Source organism: Falco rusticolus, chromosome 6, assembly GCF_015220075.1.
Source record: "Falco rusticolus isolate bFalRus1 chromosome 6, bFalRus1.pri, whole genome shotgun sequence".
Taxonomy (NCBI): Eukaryota; Metazoa; Chordata; class Aves; order Falconiformes; family Falconidae; genus Falco; species Falco rusticolus.
This window is the reverse complement of record NC_051192.1, coordinates 69,190,180-69,205,837: the sequence shown is the minus strand read 5'-3', so window position 1 is coordinate 69,205,837 and position 15,658 is coordinate 69,190,180.

The following is a 15,658-nucleotide window of genomic DNA, read 5'->3' as shown; positions in this document are numbered from 1 at the left end:
ATTGTCACAAATTTTTCACTTCAGGAAGCACATTTTGCCCAACCAAATAAGACCTTCGTCCAGACTGCAACAGAGTAAGAAAGAAGGTAAGAAAGTTGGTTATAAAGAAAAACACAGAAGTTTAGCTAAACAGAGCAAAAGCCCTCTTATACCTGCAGCACAGCAGGTGAGAGGAAAAGCAAAATACTTTGTGTACTGTGGTATTCTCTTGTGACTTTATCTTCAGATGACCCATCTCTGGTGAAAACTACTGTCTGTGTGTGAGAGAGAGAATGGCTGGGTCTGCAGTTGCCTAGAAAGGTGAATATCAATTCCCCAGTTTGTACTGTGTGTTAGCTGATATCCGTACAAATGTGTTCATTTCAGTACTGATTTAATAACAAGACTTAAGGATTTGAACTGAGCTCTAATCCTGTTGGGATCACCTATCTTTCACAGGAACTGCAATCTCAAAATAAGCATTTGACTGATATCACTCTGTTTTTCCTAGACTGAGGATTTTCATGTCTGAGTAGTCAATATTGGCTTCTCTTCACACTCTGAAGTAGAAGGGAGAAGGTGTGTAAAAGAACAGGACTTCACTCCCAACCAGAAAAATGGCAGATGTCACAGGAGCATCACAACCTTGCCTTGACGAAGAGCTGAGGACGGAGCATTGTCAGCCATGGCAGACAGGGCAACTCAGACAAGAATGGAGTGGGATGAGCCTTGTTAGGAGCCCTGGACCAACAAGTGACAGGAGAATGACACCTGAGACTGCTGAAAAGGTGCAGTGCAGTATCACCATGGACTGACTTGACTGATGCCTGTGAAAACATCCGGCCACAAACCCCTCTCCGGGAAGAGAAACTGGGGGAAACCCCACTAAGTGGGCAACTGGCACCGCATAAGAGTGGAAAGCCCACATCAGGGCCAAGCCACTGACCAGAGCCTGACACCGAGCCTGACCAGGATGAGCACCACATTTCCCCAAACTGAGCTGTGCTGACCCACCAGAGTGGTGCTTGGGCACTGGGTGTTGCCTGACTCCTGCTCTGTGTGTGTGTATGCACACAAAGCTTTTCCTGACACAGCCTGTCTCTTGCTTGAGACAATGAGAAGCTGAAAAGTCCTTGACCTAGTATAAACACCACCAGCCTAAATCCAAAACACAGCTACTAAGAAGAAAATTAACTGTCCCAGCTGAAACCAGGACACCACCTCATAAACTGAGCTTAGCAGTGTCCATGGACAGATGTTCCTTTTTGCCTCGTTGCAGCAGCAAATTGTGTCTTAGAACTGTATCCTGTACAGGTGGATCATGCATTTAAGCCTAAGTATGCCACTCTGTTGAAGGAGACACTTGTCAGTCTCCTCATGTATTAAGAAAGCATCTACTTCCTTTACTGAAACATCTTACAAGTCCTTAAGATGATTCATGGACCAAACGTATGCTACAGCAACACCCAGTTTTACCCTAAATACTCATTTTCCTTGACCGTCTTTAGTGTTCTAAGTGTTTTTTATTATGTTATATAATTAAATTCCTATCCTACATTTTTAACAGCTTCCAGTAATGCATTAAGCAATGTTACTAAAGCTGTACCATAACTAATTTCGTTACTTCTGTTTATTCTAACAGGATTTTGTCTTTTCTCCTGTTTTCTAACACTGTCTTAAGAAGTAAGGAGCTGGGATTACATGTTTGAAAAAGAGGAGCAGAAATGAGGAATAGCTTGAAGAAAGTGCAGATTTTCCACATTTATACTTAAACTATAATATTTACTTAGAGTTACTGAAGTTCAAATAAAATTATAACACTACAGGGCACTGTTTTAGAGGAAAGGCATTCTCTCAAGTTTCAGAATTTAGCATATTTAGTTAAGACCAATAAAGTTATTTGATTTAAGGTATTACCAAAATATGGAAATAAATCATATTGCCTTCTTCCTAATGGCATTTTTTAAACAGTCTGAGCCAATGATTGCACATGTAATTATACATTTTGAATACTGGTTTTCATACTAACATGCTGGTTTTATCTGCAAACTAATCATGCATAACAGGGATGCATATTCATTATATCTATATCTTGATCAAAAACTTTTAGAGTTTAACTCCAAGGTTTTTTATGTTGGTAGAAGGTAGCACAAGGGGGAAGAACAAATATTTTCTCTTTTTTTTATTATTTTTCTATTACATTGAAATCATATAATCTAGCTTAACTACCTTTGACTGTGCAGCTATAGACTATATATGCCTACTCCTAATAATCATAATTGTATTTTCTAATTATTATTTATATTCTTCCTGTATGGTTTTATAACCATTTTCTTGATGCGTTTAAACATCTGTTTTGGCTCTAAGAAAGTTTGCCACATAGTCAAGTCTCCTGAGGGCAAAATGTTGTCATTTTCCCCACTGTATTAGTCAATTTGATTAATGTTTGCTGAAGGATGTCTGCTCTTGTAATGGTATTGTATTCTGATTATTATTAAGCTGTTGTGCTGCCTCCAGTATGAGATCCAATAGTACCACAAATAATTGATAACCCACTTGTGGCTTTCATGACCTGTATTTTCTCCAGGTTATACTGTAGCTGTCACTACCTGTAAAACCTTTTTCTTACTTGCCTCACATTACTATCAATTCTGTTAACAATAATGATCATCATTCCTCATCTTTCTTTTCCTCTCTACTGTATACAACTCCTCCAAATACCACATAGGGTTAACACTTGGAGCTAGACATAGACTACTTTGACAATCTGAATTCTTGTAATTTACAGTACAGAACAAGATGATAATGAACACTGCTCTGAACTAGACCTTTGAGTTGTTATTTGTCTTGCTGTTTGAATAAGAATGTGCTTGAAGTTATGATCTAAGAGGACAATTCTGCCATCCTCAAAATGAAAAATAATGGCAGGAGAGGAAAAAATAATGAATTCTGGTTTTATACCAGTCAAAATCTCCCAGATATTACAAAGCCCTTTATCTGTGTGATAGACAATATTAAAAAAAAGCCACCAAACATACACACATTAAAAAAAAAAACCCAACACACTAACGACAACACAAACTTTTATTACAATAAGAAAATAAACGGGTCATAAAAGAGATGACATATATTTGCCAACCTGACAGATTATTTCCTAGTGTATACAATTACTCTTTCTGTTGAGTGCCATGACACCTATTATGAGATATAATATTACTTGGAGAAGACCTGTGTTGTCCACTTGAAGAATAATTAAGTTTTCCACTGCTCAATAGATTAAATCTGAAAGCACAGCTATAGATGGAGGTAACAAGACAAAGGCAAACATATCACATTGAAACCATAAAAGAAAAAAGAAAAAGGAAGAACAGCACAATATTTTTACTTTTAAAATACAAAGGCTTTTTTTCCTACTCAAGTATCTTGGTATTATTTTTTTTAAATTCAGATTTGGGCAGCAGTGACCAATTACAAATAATTTAATGGTAGAAAATGTTAGTATTAGAGTACATAAACCAGCTTTAATGACATAGTATGTTACCCTGCACAAAAGAATGTTCTAGTTTAGTGAAACCTGGCCATAGACTGGTGAAAAAAGGTTGTATCCAGCATCAGTTTGTTGCGGTGTTTACAGTAAATCTTTGTATAGAATTTTCCCAAGGCCTGAGTCTACACAAGTTAGTGATTTACTCAAGCTTTTCTTAATACATTTACAACTGCTATTAGTGTGAATTTCCGTCACTGTCCATTATATAAAAAAAAGTCACTGAACCATATCCTGAGAGCTAGATATTTACACTATTCAATATTTAGGTACCTAAATCCAAGAAAATAACCCATGAAATCCTTGCCTCACCAGAAAACTTGTGTTAAATTATTATCCAGCAATATCCAAAATTCTGCTACTGTACAAACTCAAAACCTGACAGATCTGATCACCTTACACAGGTGGTGAGTCACAAAGGATAGAAGCAGAGTGAAGTTAGAGAGGTTATCTACTCCGTTCCCCGACCCAAGGCCAGATCAACTACATTTTTGTTATTCATAACAGATTATTAGGATCTGGTTTTGAAAAGCTTTTAAGTAACTAGGAGAGTCTACCCTGGGTGTTCTGGACAAAGACATCTCAAACTAGGTGAGATGAATCCCATCTTTTGTGTGAGGAACAGGAATACATAGATACAATGGGAGGAAGGTGTGGTAAGAAAAATGATTTAAAAAAATAAGAACTGTAGTTTATGATAATTGTGGACCTGTAAGGACAGTGAGGACAGTTTTGAGACACTATTCTAGCAAGTTGTAGATAGATGCTCACAACCACGTATTCTTTAGTGATCATCAAAAGATGTCTCCCCAGCAACTGGAAGAGCCCAACCAATAACAGCAGAATATAACCATTTGTGATTTTAGAGGTTACACCTAGTAAAAAGAAAAAAGATTGCAATAGAAACCTGGGCATTAAAAGATATAATATTGAGTACTATTTTGTAACAAAAGGGTTGCCATTGGGTCCCATAACTCTGCTTCCATTTATTCTGGGCAGGAGTTGGATGACTAAATTATTCTGTTTCAGGCTAGGTTACAAATACACATGTAATAGGACTTACAACAGTTTTCTAAAGGGCAGTGCTCTTTGTTCAGCTATAGAAAATACTTGCGCTGCTGAGGAATGAATTTTCACAGTTTGACATTGACATGAATCTTATGAATTCTACTGGGAACAAAATGACAAAACTCCAAGTGAAATTTTCTGTTGAAACAAATGAGGCAGAAGCATAAAAAATATTGAGACTTTTGAGTTTATAAGAATTTGCATGACACATAGCATAAAATGTGAGACTTTTGCATTTCAGCCCAATTCCAACCAAGCAATAAATGTAAGAGGTGTTTGGCAAATGTAAAAAAATCCCAAAGAGACTGGGAACTTCAGTGCTTTTTTTCTTCCTGTAATTTTATTTTCAAAGAATAATGGTTAAAAAAAACAAACACCACAACTAAGGATATGTCTAGTTTTAGCAAGTAAAGTAGGCATTCTGCTGAGCACCACAGACTTCTGTGTCGATTTATCTGACATGCTGGTTTTGTCATGGGTAGAGTTAATTTTCTTCATAGTAGCTAGTATGGAGCTATGTTTTGGATTTATGCTGAAAACAGTGTTGATAATACAGGGATCTTTTTGTTATTGCTAAGCAGTTCTTACACAGCATCAGCGTCTCTTCTGCTTCTCACCCCACTCCACCACTGAGTAGGCTGTGGGTGCATGGGAAACTGGGAGGGGGCACAGCTGGGACAACTGACCTAAACTAGCCAAAGGGATATTCCATACCATTAACATCATGCTGAGTATATAAGCTGGGGGAAGAAGACGGAAGGGGGGACATTTGGCATTATGGTGTTTGTCTTCTCAAGTAACCACTAGGCGTGATGCAGCCCTGCTTTCCTGGGGATGGTCAAACACCTGCGTGCTGGTGGGAAGTGGTGAATTAATTCCTTGTTTTGCTTTGCTTGCATGTGTGTGGATTTTGCTTTATTACATTGTCTTTATCCCAGCCCACAACATTTCTCACTTTTACTCTTCAGATCCTCTCCCCAAATCCCACCAGTGGGGAGTCAGTGGCGAGCAAGCAGCTGTGTGGTGCTCAGTTGCCAACTGGGGTTAAACCATAGCACGTGTCATTCTACACATGCACACACACACCCCAAAGATGTTGCTTAACTTCCATGCACAAATTCAGTCCATCTTGTAGCATTGTAAGTCCCTAAAATCACCAGTGTGCTTATTGCATGGGCACCTATCACTATGAAAAAATCAGTCAAAACTTTCTGCTGAGAAAGAAAGATTCCATTCTTTATCTTGAACCCTTAAGGACACACCAAAAAAGAAGGGGAATGGTAAACCTCCAAGCATACTTATCCCATCCCTCCCACATCCTATGAGCCTGAACTATCATACCTGGAAATATTCTGAATGAAAGCACTTACCCTACTGAAAGGGAACAGAAGAACACAGAGCAGAAGCAAGCAGGCAGTAGCAAGCCTTATGCTGCACGCATCATCGGGGCACCTGATAAAGGAAAAGGCTCAGGATCAACACGCCCCTTCAGTAACAACTGCTGGTCGTTGGGCAATGCTAGCTAGTGTGAAATGCAGCAATACTTTTTTACACCCTCAGTGAGAGTCAGATGTCTTCTTGCCTCTTCTCACGCCATGCAACCATAGCACTGCCAGGTGCAGAAGGGCTCCACTTCAAAGAGAACAGTGAAAGGTACATTTAGCCTGTGTGCTGTGATTTCAACTTGCTAAGGCTGAGAAGAACCTGATGCCCCAGGCTTTTGCTTGCACTGGTGGGAGATGATTTAAAATAATAGGCAATCAACAAAAAATGCTAAAAATTGAATCTTTCTTGCATCCTCCCTTCTTTCTTAAAAGAGCAGCATTTTAAAACAAACTTCAAAAAGGGGGAAGAGGGTGAATCCTTTGTGAATGGAGCTTCCTGATAATTAATTCCTACTGTTTTCCTATATAATCAGTACCAAAAATTAGAGCCTGATCCTCAGTAGGCAGGTGTCCTGCTCTGTTCGTCATGGCTCTGCATGCCTTCCTTGGGTGTCCCCTGTTAGCACAAGTACACAGCTCTTCCCGGGTCATGGGCAACACATACTCTGCTTCTTGCTTGAATGTTATGCTTGTGTTCAAAACCTTCCTCAGCTCTGCTGAACAGATTGAAGTCCTAGTGGGGCCAGAACAACCTAACAGCAACAATGACAAAACCTTTCCAAATTATTCAACATCCCTTACAGATTTTAGTCACATTTATGTTAAGATCAGAAAATTCCGTATCACAGGAAGATAAAATCCCTGGACTATTGTTCCCTGGGTTAACACAATATCCAGTCTCCTAATAAAACTCTTCTTCTTTGATGTCTTTTATCACAAGATTTTTATGATTGTGTATTTTTATATTATGAAGCTTATAATAAAAGCATATCCTTTTGATCATTAGATTTTTGTGCTATGCTTTTCAAGGTAATAATAAAAGCTAAATCTGAAACAATATCCTCTTTGACTTAATAATAAGAGCCATAGGGGCACTTGTGTAAATACTGGGGCTTGTTTGTGCTTATTCAGTGAAAATCACCCAGCATAAATAACTTGCAGAAAGTTTATAGCCTACCTAAATGTCAGGAAAGCTTTATTTTAATGACTTGGCTACTAAGACACCAAAGGGCTTATGAATACTCTGAACCTAAAACACATTAAATGAATAAAACTACCTGTGTATTTTGCTGTGTATATACCTGTGTATATAGATTTTATGTGAAATTTCAGTATAGTTAATTTATTCAGAGGTCCATATTAATGATGATCAAATAATCCCCTCTCTTTGGTGTTCATTTATTGGCCTAATTGATTGTTCAACACTATTCAGCAAAGACTTTCAGTGTGTCAAAAAAAACCCCAACAATATCAGGCTTGTTCTAATACTACCCACTTGGGAAAGAATATGGTTTGGAAATAATTAAAATGAAAGCAGTTATTATCAGGAAGAATTAATCACTCATCAATAGAAATAGTGTTTCTGAAGATTATGTTGATTACTCTTTGAATAATATAGAACAACTCAGCAGACCCTGACATGCATACCAGTGGACAGTGTCAGTATAGCATCTAAGAAGATGCAGTGGCCATATAGACTTCTGATGAAACTGAGAGATAGGACCCAGTTAAAATAATGTCATGGTCAATACACAGAAAGACTGTAACAGGGAATAACTAAACATGAGTTTATTCTAACATTTATGGAACAAAAATCAAATTTTCAATTAAAAGGGGTTTTATGTAATATATATATATTCTATATATATAATTTATTTTATAACTGTATATTTTTATTATATCTTATAATTACATATTTTATACTTTAAATACATATTAATATTTTTATATGATTGTGAACGTAATTACATATTATATGTATATAACTTAACATAGTTTTATAATTATATATTAAATATATTTTCTATGTATGTTATATTTTAAAAAATATTTTTCTAGACAAAGTTAAGAACAGTAGGAAATGCAAATTGGAACCCTCTAAAGTAATAATGGATGGGAACAGAGATCAGATGATCCATTAGCTGGATATCACTAACCATCAGCAAAGTCCAAATTTGAAAAACTCCATTTTATCATGCTTCTTTTTTTTTTAAAAAAAAAAAAGAAAACCTAAGAAAAATGCAGATTTTTTAACACAACTGACTCATTCAGAGAGCAGGTGAATAGTGCTGCATTTTAAAAGCATGTTTAAAATAAAGAGCAAGAAAGAGGCAGAGGAGGGAATATTCCTGAGTTAAGAAAATACAGTATTATATCAAAGTATAGTATCAGGCTTGTAGCTATTCTGAACAAAATGGAATGCACAGACAAAGTCAGGGAGGCAGTTATGATCTTACTTTCCTGGGACTATATTTTAACATTAAAATTTAAGAATGAAAACAAGCACCTTATTTTCAGCATATTAATGGGAAGAAGCAAAAAGTTTTATTATTAAATGTGGAATTTTATTGGAAAAGTGTAACAAAATTTGGGCAGAAATGCATGCTATAAGTTGACATATGTTTAACTACAGAATAATGAAATGCTCCAGACATAAAATTACATCAACTGTATTTGAAATGGCAGGAAGCATTTACCTGTCTCTTACTAACTAGCACCACAGGACTTCGCAGTCTAGTTACACTTTTACACTCATAGCTGAAGTTTATAGGAATATGGGTAAGGGCATAGGCAACGATACACAAGTGCAAATTGTATAATTCTCAGTTGTCCAGATCTAATCAACAGTTAAAAGCACTTGTAAATAATGGTACATTAAGGCATCAGTAGTTACAGAACATATGCAGTGGAAAAGTTTATGGTAAATAAAGATAAAAATCCATCTACCTTTGGAGTTAAATTCGCTATTCCAAATTCCTTTAATAAATTCTGTCAAATGATAGCAATCTGTAGCAGTCCTTATGAACCATATGCAATATTGTAGCATCAGGCCTGCAAAATTAATAAACCTACCCTAAGGCATAATTTACATTTAAGCATAGAAACAAAACCTATACAACAGAAATTACCCCTGTCAAACCCTTTACATTTTTTTCCTCAATACAGTTGCGTATTTTTATAGAAGGATATTTCCTATGCATGTCGATGCATTCCTCAGATGTACATTTGGGATATACGTCTTAGGAAATTATGTCACATGATTCAAAATGTGTATCAAAGCTTATGATTTTCTGTTAATATCTACAGAGAAAGTTTTCTCTCATATAGGGAGTTTAAAGTAAGTTGAAAATGATCCTTTCCTGAATTCTGATTACTGTATGTATTTTATGTCTTATTAATGTAGTTGTATTAAATAGACTAAATGACAAGAAAAAGGTTAATTTATCACAACAATTACAAATAGAGTTATGTAAAGCAGCAAAGCAAAGCTTTGAATACTTGCATGTAGAAATGGCTAACACTGTTGCCTGCTGACTTGCTTCACTGTACCACAGCGGCAGGATGCCATAAAAGCATATTTCATTTTGTATTGTTCATACACAACACCCAGAAGTGTGCTTGGTCATTTGCAAGCATAAAAAAACCCTCTTTCTAGGACATGGCTCTTTTATTCTTCGTTGTTTGGCTGTTACCACTAGTCTAAAATTAAAGCCATTTACACTGATAATATACGTTTGCTTCTCATATACCGAAAGCAAAACATAGACTCTGGTATTCAAGCAGGCTGCAGGATCAAAAGCTTCATCACTGCCTGACAGGCTATGAAGTAGCTGCCCCTGGAGAAAGGCTGAACTTCTGCTCCTACCACACAATTCCTGGCCACAGAGCCTGGCAGACCTCCTCCCTTGCACAGTGGGATGCAGCACTGGCAGCCTCCACTGCTCACGAAAACAGAAACAGCGGCAGCTATTTGCCTCCGGGCTGTAAGATGCATCATTTCAGGCAAATAATGTCCATTAAGAGAGCTGTAGTGAAAGACCTACTCTGGCAGGGATAGAAAAATGTGAATACACTTTTAATTAAGGACCGGTATCGTGACGGCGGAACTGGGACTGTGTGATAATATTAATGACGTTTTGAGCCGTTGCAGATAGAGCTTACCAGTGCCACTCGTGTTTCCAGCTTCACAAAAACGGGCCCCCAGGGGCTTGATCTGCAAAGGTGCAGAGCTCTTTCCCAAAGTGCTGAATGCTCTTAAGTGGCACAGAAAGCAGAGCGAGCTGGTCATACTCAGCCCCCACAGAACCACGTGGGATCAGCACAGTTGAGTGTAGCCTGAACTGTGGACAAAAGGCAGGCAGAAAACAATCTTCTGATAATGTCCAGATTCTTTGTTTCTTCCAAAGCACCAGCATGGCTGATTTAAAAACACACCAAAGTTACACAATGTTAACCATTCCTGTTAGCGATGCTGATTTTTTTTTCTGAACATTTTGTCCAGCGCTCAGCAGCACCTCAGTCTGGATTCAGCTTCCAGCTGTATTGTTATTCTTGTAATTTATAGCAGGAGATCTGACACAGATTTCTACAGCAATATACTGCTCTGCCTGCTTGCTTCATGACTGAGATTTCAGTCTTTCTTACGTTTAAGTGTATCTGTCATTTTTCATTTCATTCCCTTAGATGCTAGACATACTTTACTACAATCGGTGATACTCTGATAACGTTTGGCAGGACACTGGCTTGTCCTTTAAACCACCATCTGTCTTTGCCTTCCCCTGGTCCTGCTGGTGCCAGCTGTGCTGGTAACTGGAGACTATAACTGGAAGATTGTCTCTCACCAGTTATTTGCAGAGGAACCCAACAACCATAGGGGAAAAAAAATTGCTCATTACACCGAGTGTTACTCAGTTTTTCCAGCACTGGTGGCAGCCAGACACTGGCACCTAAAGTGGGTCTAGTAGCAGTACTGGGAAATAGAAATCCAACATATGAACTCAGTAACTCTGAGTAACATCAGAATGAGCAGCTTGCCTGATGCTCACAGAACCAGTTTCAAGGTATTGTTGTCATGCAAACCTTTGTAATTTTTAAATAATTATCATGGGATTCGTGTGCATTTGTTTGCATGCATATGCAGAGGTGAAAAGGATATGCAAAAAAACCCACAACTATTTGGGAATTCAAAGATCACTGTATGAAAAGTCTGAGAGTCTGAAAAGAGTCAAAACACGTCTGAAGTTTGCTTGTTGCCCCCTGCCTTACACTGCCCGCTGTACATACATATGTATGTGCATGTATAGATCATCTAATAAATATGTGCATGTATAGATCATCTAATAAATAAAGTTGCAAACACGCATAAATAGCTGCTGGATTTTTAAAGATTAATAAAGTCCTGCTTTTCTTCTTCTGTATTGCAGATTGTTTCTATATGTGCAGCTATTTATGTACACTCCTAATGCTAATATGATGTTGATCCAAGTCTGCATCAGGCTTGCTTTTTCAGGTGTGAATCATGAATGCATCCATTTATCCACTTTACTGAATTTGTTTCTGATTTAAGATGCAAAAAGAGGGCAAATCCTGGTGATGGTTTTGTGCTGAATGCTACACAAATTTGAGATTATCATTACATGCATTAATGGAAGATCTATTCTGGCTATCCCAAATGACAGTATAAACTTTATGGGAAACAACATTTGTGTGTTTATTCATTCTGTAGTGTTACAGAAATATGAATTAGGTATCTATTTGCTTAGTTATTTTTATTGATGATGGTGGTAGTACTGTCCTTAACAGCCATTTGTCTGTAAAACCAGGTGCAATGTTTACCAGGGATTCAACTACCTTAAGACACAGTTAGTTTCATAAAAGCCCTTAAAACAGTCTCTATTAAAATGTCTCCACTGTGATACAAGGTAGATGTACTCTTTTCTGAGACTAAAAGTGGAAATGTCATTTTTCATTTGGAAACCAAAAATCTCTCCCATCCCCATTTTTAGATTACAGTTTTAAAGCTCTGACATTTTTCACTACAGCTTTAACTACCATGTGCATAAATACATACACAATTCTGCAGACAAGCCATATTTCCAAATCAAAGCAAATCAACAGCTGCTTAAAACATAATGTTGCAGATACTCGTGGGCAGGAACAGTCTGATTTGTCCATTGCATGAATATTGATTTTTGATTGCAGAGGTTACTCTGCAGATGAAAAGATCATAATCATACTAAGAAATGCTTCACTGAAAACTTGCACTCTACAAAACAAAGTGGAAAAAACAGTTCAGCTAACTGAACAAAAAAGCAGAGATTACTGCTATCTTTGTCCTTGTTTCTAGAACCCTGTTTTAAATGACCTTAAATGTCTGTTCATATCAGTACTACCTAGATAGCCAAAAGTGAAAAGCTGGGCAAAAGAAAAGGAGAAAAAAAAAAAAAAGAGAGAGAAATAAAGAACTCTAGTTTCATTATGCATGGCAAGGACTTGGCCCCGGTTTCTGTCCATCCTCGATTTCAGAAGCCTGTTGAAGAAAAACATAAACAGTGAGGGGCATGAACTCAACAGGTTAGAAAAAATGGATTTATGGATTGTAAAGAGAAAAATTGTTAAAAATTCAAGACAAGAAAGTGCTCAGCTGCTGACCTGTGTCCTGGAAGCACTTCAGGGCCACAGACATGTCCCAGTTTGACTTGAAAGCTCCTGAAAGCACCCCAACTTCTGCATCAGTAACACCCCAGGCTGTGGGACTCAGTTAATCCTGTCATGATATGGGAGGTAGACTGATTCCATGCGAATATCCCATGAAGCCCCTAACCTTGCTATACATACACAGTGCTTCTATAGCACACAGAGGCTGTACAAAAAAAAATGCGGGTGCAGCTTCCACCTTCTTCAAAATGAAGAAACTGTGGTTCTCCTGCTGACCTTTGGTGTTATAGTTCCCTGATCAGAGCACTTGCTCTGCAAACAAAAGACCCAAGGTCATTTTTCTGCTCAGCATGAGTGGATTTAACCTCACATCTTCTACCTCCTATGTGAGTGTCCTAAATATTAGACTGCAGATGCTTCTGTGCATGTGACAAGGAAAGTATCATCCTCTCCTACTGAAACTGCAGCTTTGCAGCAAAAACTAAAATTCACTGGAGTAATAGTGGAATACAGAAACCTGAAGAAATTATCAGCTATTTTTGTGCCTAAAACCACCACTTTGAGGATAAGAAAATGAAGAGCTGGCATTAGTCACGGTAAAGCTGAAATACCAAACTACGGATGTCAGAGCTCTACCACCTCCATTCAGAAAGCGTAAGTTGTCATCTGTATCTTTTGGGAAGAGGCAGATTCTAGAGAGGCCATGGGTGCACTCAGAGCATACCTCTCAGACCAGTCCTCCCCAAGGACTTTCAGTGAGGAATGTGGAGCCCAAGGAAGAAACTCAATCTGCACACCTCTGAAGAGTAGAGTAAGCACTTAACTAATATGTATAAGGGCACTGAAACCTCTTGTGGATCTAGCTCAACACAGAGACACAAGAAATACTGTAGATGCCCATGTTTCAGTTGTACTGAAAGTACTTAAGAAGATAATTATGTAGCAAGAATTCTGGGGCAACTGATAAACAGGTAGGGTATGGTCCCAGCTCTAGGGACTGCATACATGCTTTGTATTACAGTGTTACTACTTTAAATGGATAAAAGTCATTGGCCTACAAAAATATATTGTGGTGGGTTGACCTGGGCTAGACGCCAGGTACCCATCATTGCTGCTGTATCAGTCTCCCTCCTGAGATGGACAGGGGAGAGAAAATATACTGGAAGACTCGTGGGCTAAGACAGGGAGAGATCCCTCACCAACTACTGTCATGGGCAAAATAGACTTGACTTGGGGAAATTAACATTATTTATTACCAATAAAATTAGAGTAAGATAATAATAAAAAACAAATCTTAAAAACCCCTTCACCCCACCCCTCCCCTCTTCCCAGGCTTACCTTCGTTCCCAAATTCTCTACCTGCTCTCCACCCCCAGTGGCGCAGAGGGATGAGAAATGGGGGTTGCAGTCAGTTCATCACACATTGTCTCTGCCGCTCCTTCTTCCTCATACTCTTCCACTGCTCCAGCGTGCAGTCCCTCCCACGAGAGACAGCTCTCCATGAACTTCTTCAATGTGGACTCTTCTCCTTCCCCTGGGCAGCAGTTCTTCACAAACTTCTCCAGCATGGGTCCTTTTCATGGAGTGCAGACCTTCAGGAACCAACTGCTCCAGCGTGGTTCCCCCACAGTGTCACAATTTCTGCCAGCAAATCTGCTCCAGTGTGGGCTCCTCTCTCCATGGGGCCACAGGTCCTGCCAGGAGCCTGCTCCAATTGGGCTTCCCACAGCATCACAGTATCCTTCAGGTGCATCCACTTGCTCCAGTCTAGGATCCTCTAGGGGCTGCAGGTGGATATCTGCTCCACCATGGACCTCCATGTACTGCAGTGGAACAGCCTGCCTCATCATGGGCTTCACCATGGGCTGCAGGGGAAACTCTGCTCTGGTGCCTGGAGCACCTCCTCCTCCTTCTTCACTGACCTTGGTGTCTGCAGGGCTGTTTCTCTCACATATTCTCGTTCCTCTCTCCAGCTGCAGTTTTCTTTGCATAGTTTTTTTCCTCTTCTTAAATATGCTATCCCAGAGGCACTATGCAATTGCTGATGGGCTTGGCCTTGACCAGCAGTGGGTCCGTCTTGAAGCTGGTTGGCATTGGCTTTATCAGACCTAGGGGAAGCTTCCAGCAGCTTCTCACAGAAGCCACCCCTGTAACCCCCCTGCTACCAAAACCTTGACATGCAGACCCAATAAAAATGATCTTTTGAATCTCATCTTTAATTTGCACATATAAAGGGTTTAGCTTTTTTTTCTTTTTTAATTTACCACAAATTTGTGTTTGTTTAACATAGTGAAGGTTTGTGCAATAGAATTCATAACAGCTAGAAAACAACAGTAGTTAAGCAATACCACTGAGTACCACAGCGTGATAGTAAACTGTGCAAAAGAATACCATCAAAATTGCATTTTTTCAGATTTAAACTTCCAAAATTTTTTTCATTCCAGTGAACTGACCATGTTCAAATTTGCAAAAATAGTCTCATGCCTTAGAAATGCTGCCCTTTTTGGTTATGCTACAGTCCTTTCTCCTGTCCTAAAAAGTTGTTCTGTATTTCCTTATTCTTCATTCATCATCACAGTCAGTTCTGCTCCTTCTGAACAAGCACATATCATCATCTTCTCAAATTGGTACAGATTTTCTGTGAATAAAAAGTTTTGAACATAGAGGAAGTGGGTTTATATTATAGCTGAGTCCAGCTAAGTTAAAATGGATGCCTCACTCTTACTGCGAACATAGGAAAGAGCTTTCTTTGCATTTATTTGAGTAGTCTAAAAGGAGATACTGACATTGAGAAAAACTTGAGTTCAATCCTTATTTACTTACGTTTCCATTTTTAGTAATTCCAGTAATATACTTTTTCTCCACTACGGGCTTTAAAGTACACTGTCTCTAGATGAAAAGAATAAAAGTCAAAAATAGTTTATAAATTATGAGTAGGATGCAGGTTCTGAGTGCAATGGCTGGAGATATGATAAAGCTAGATTTTTTTAACCTCCCTGTGGTTAGCTTCATGGTATGACTAGAT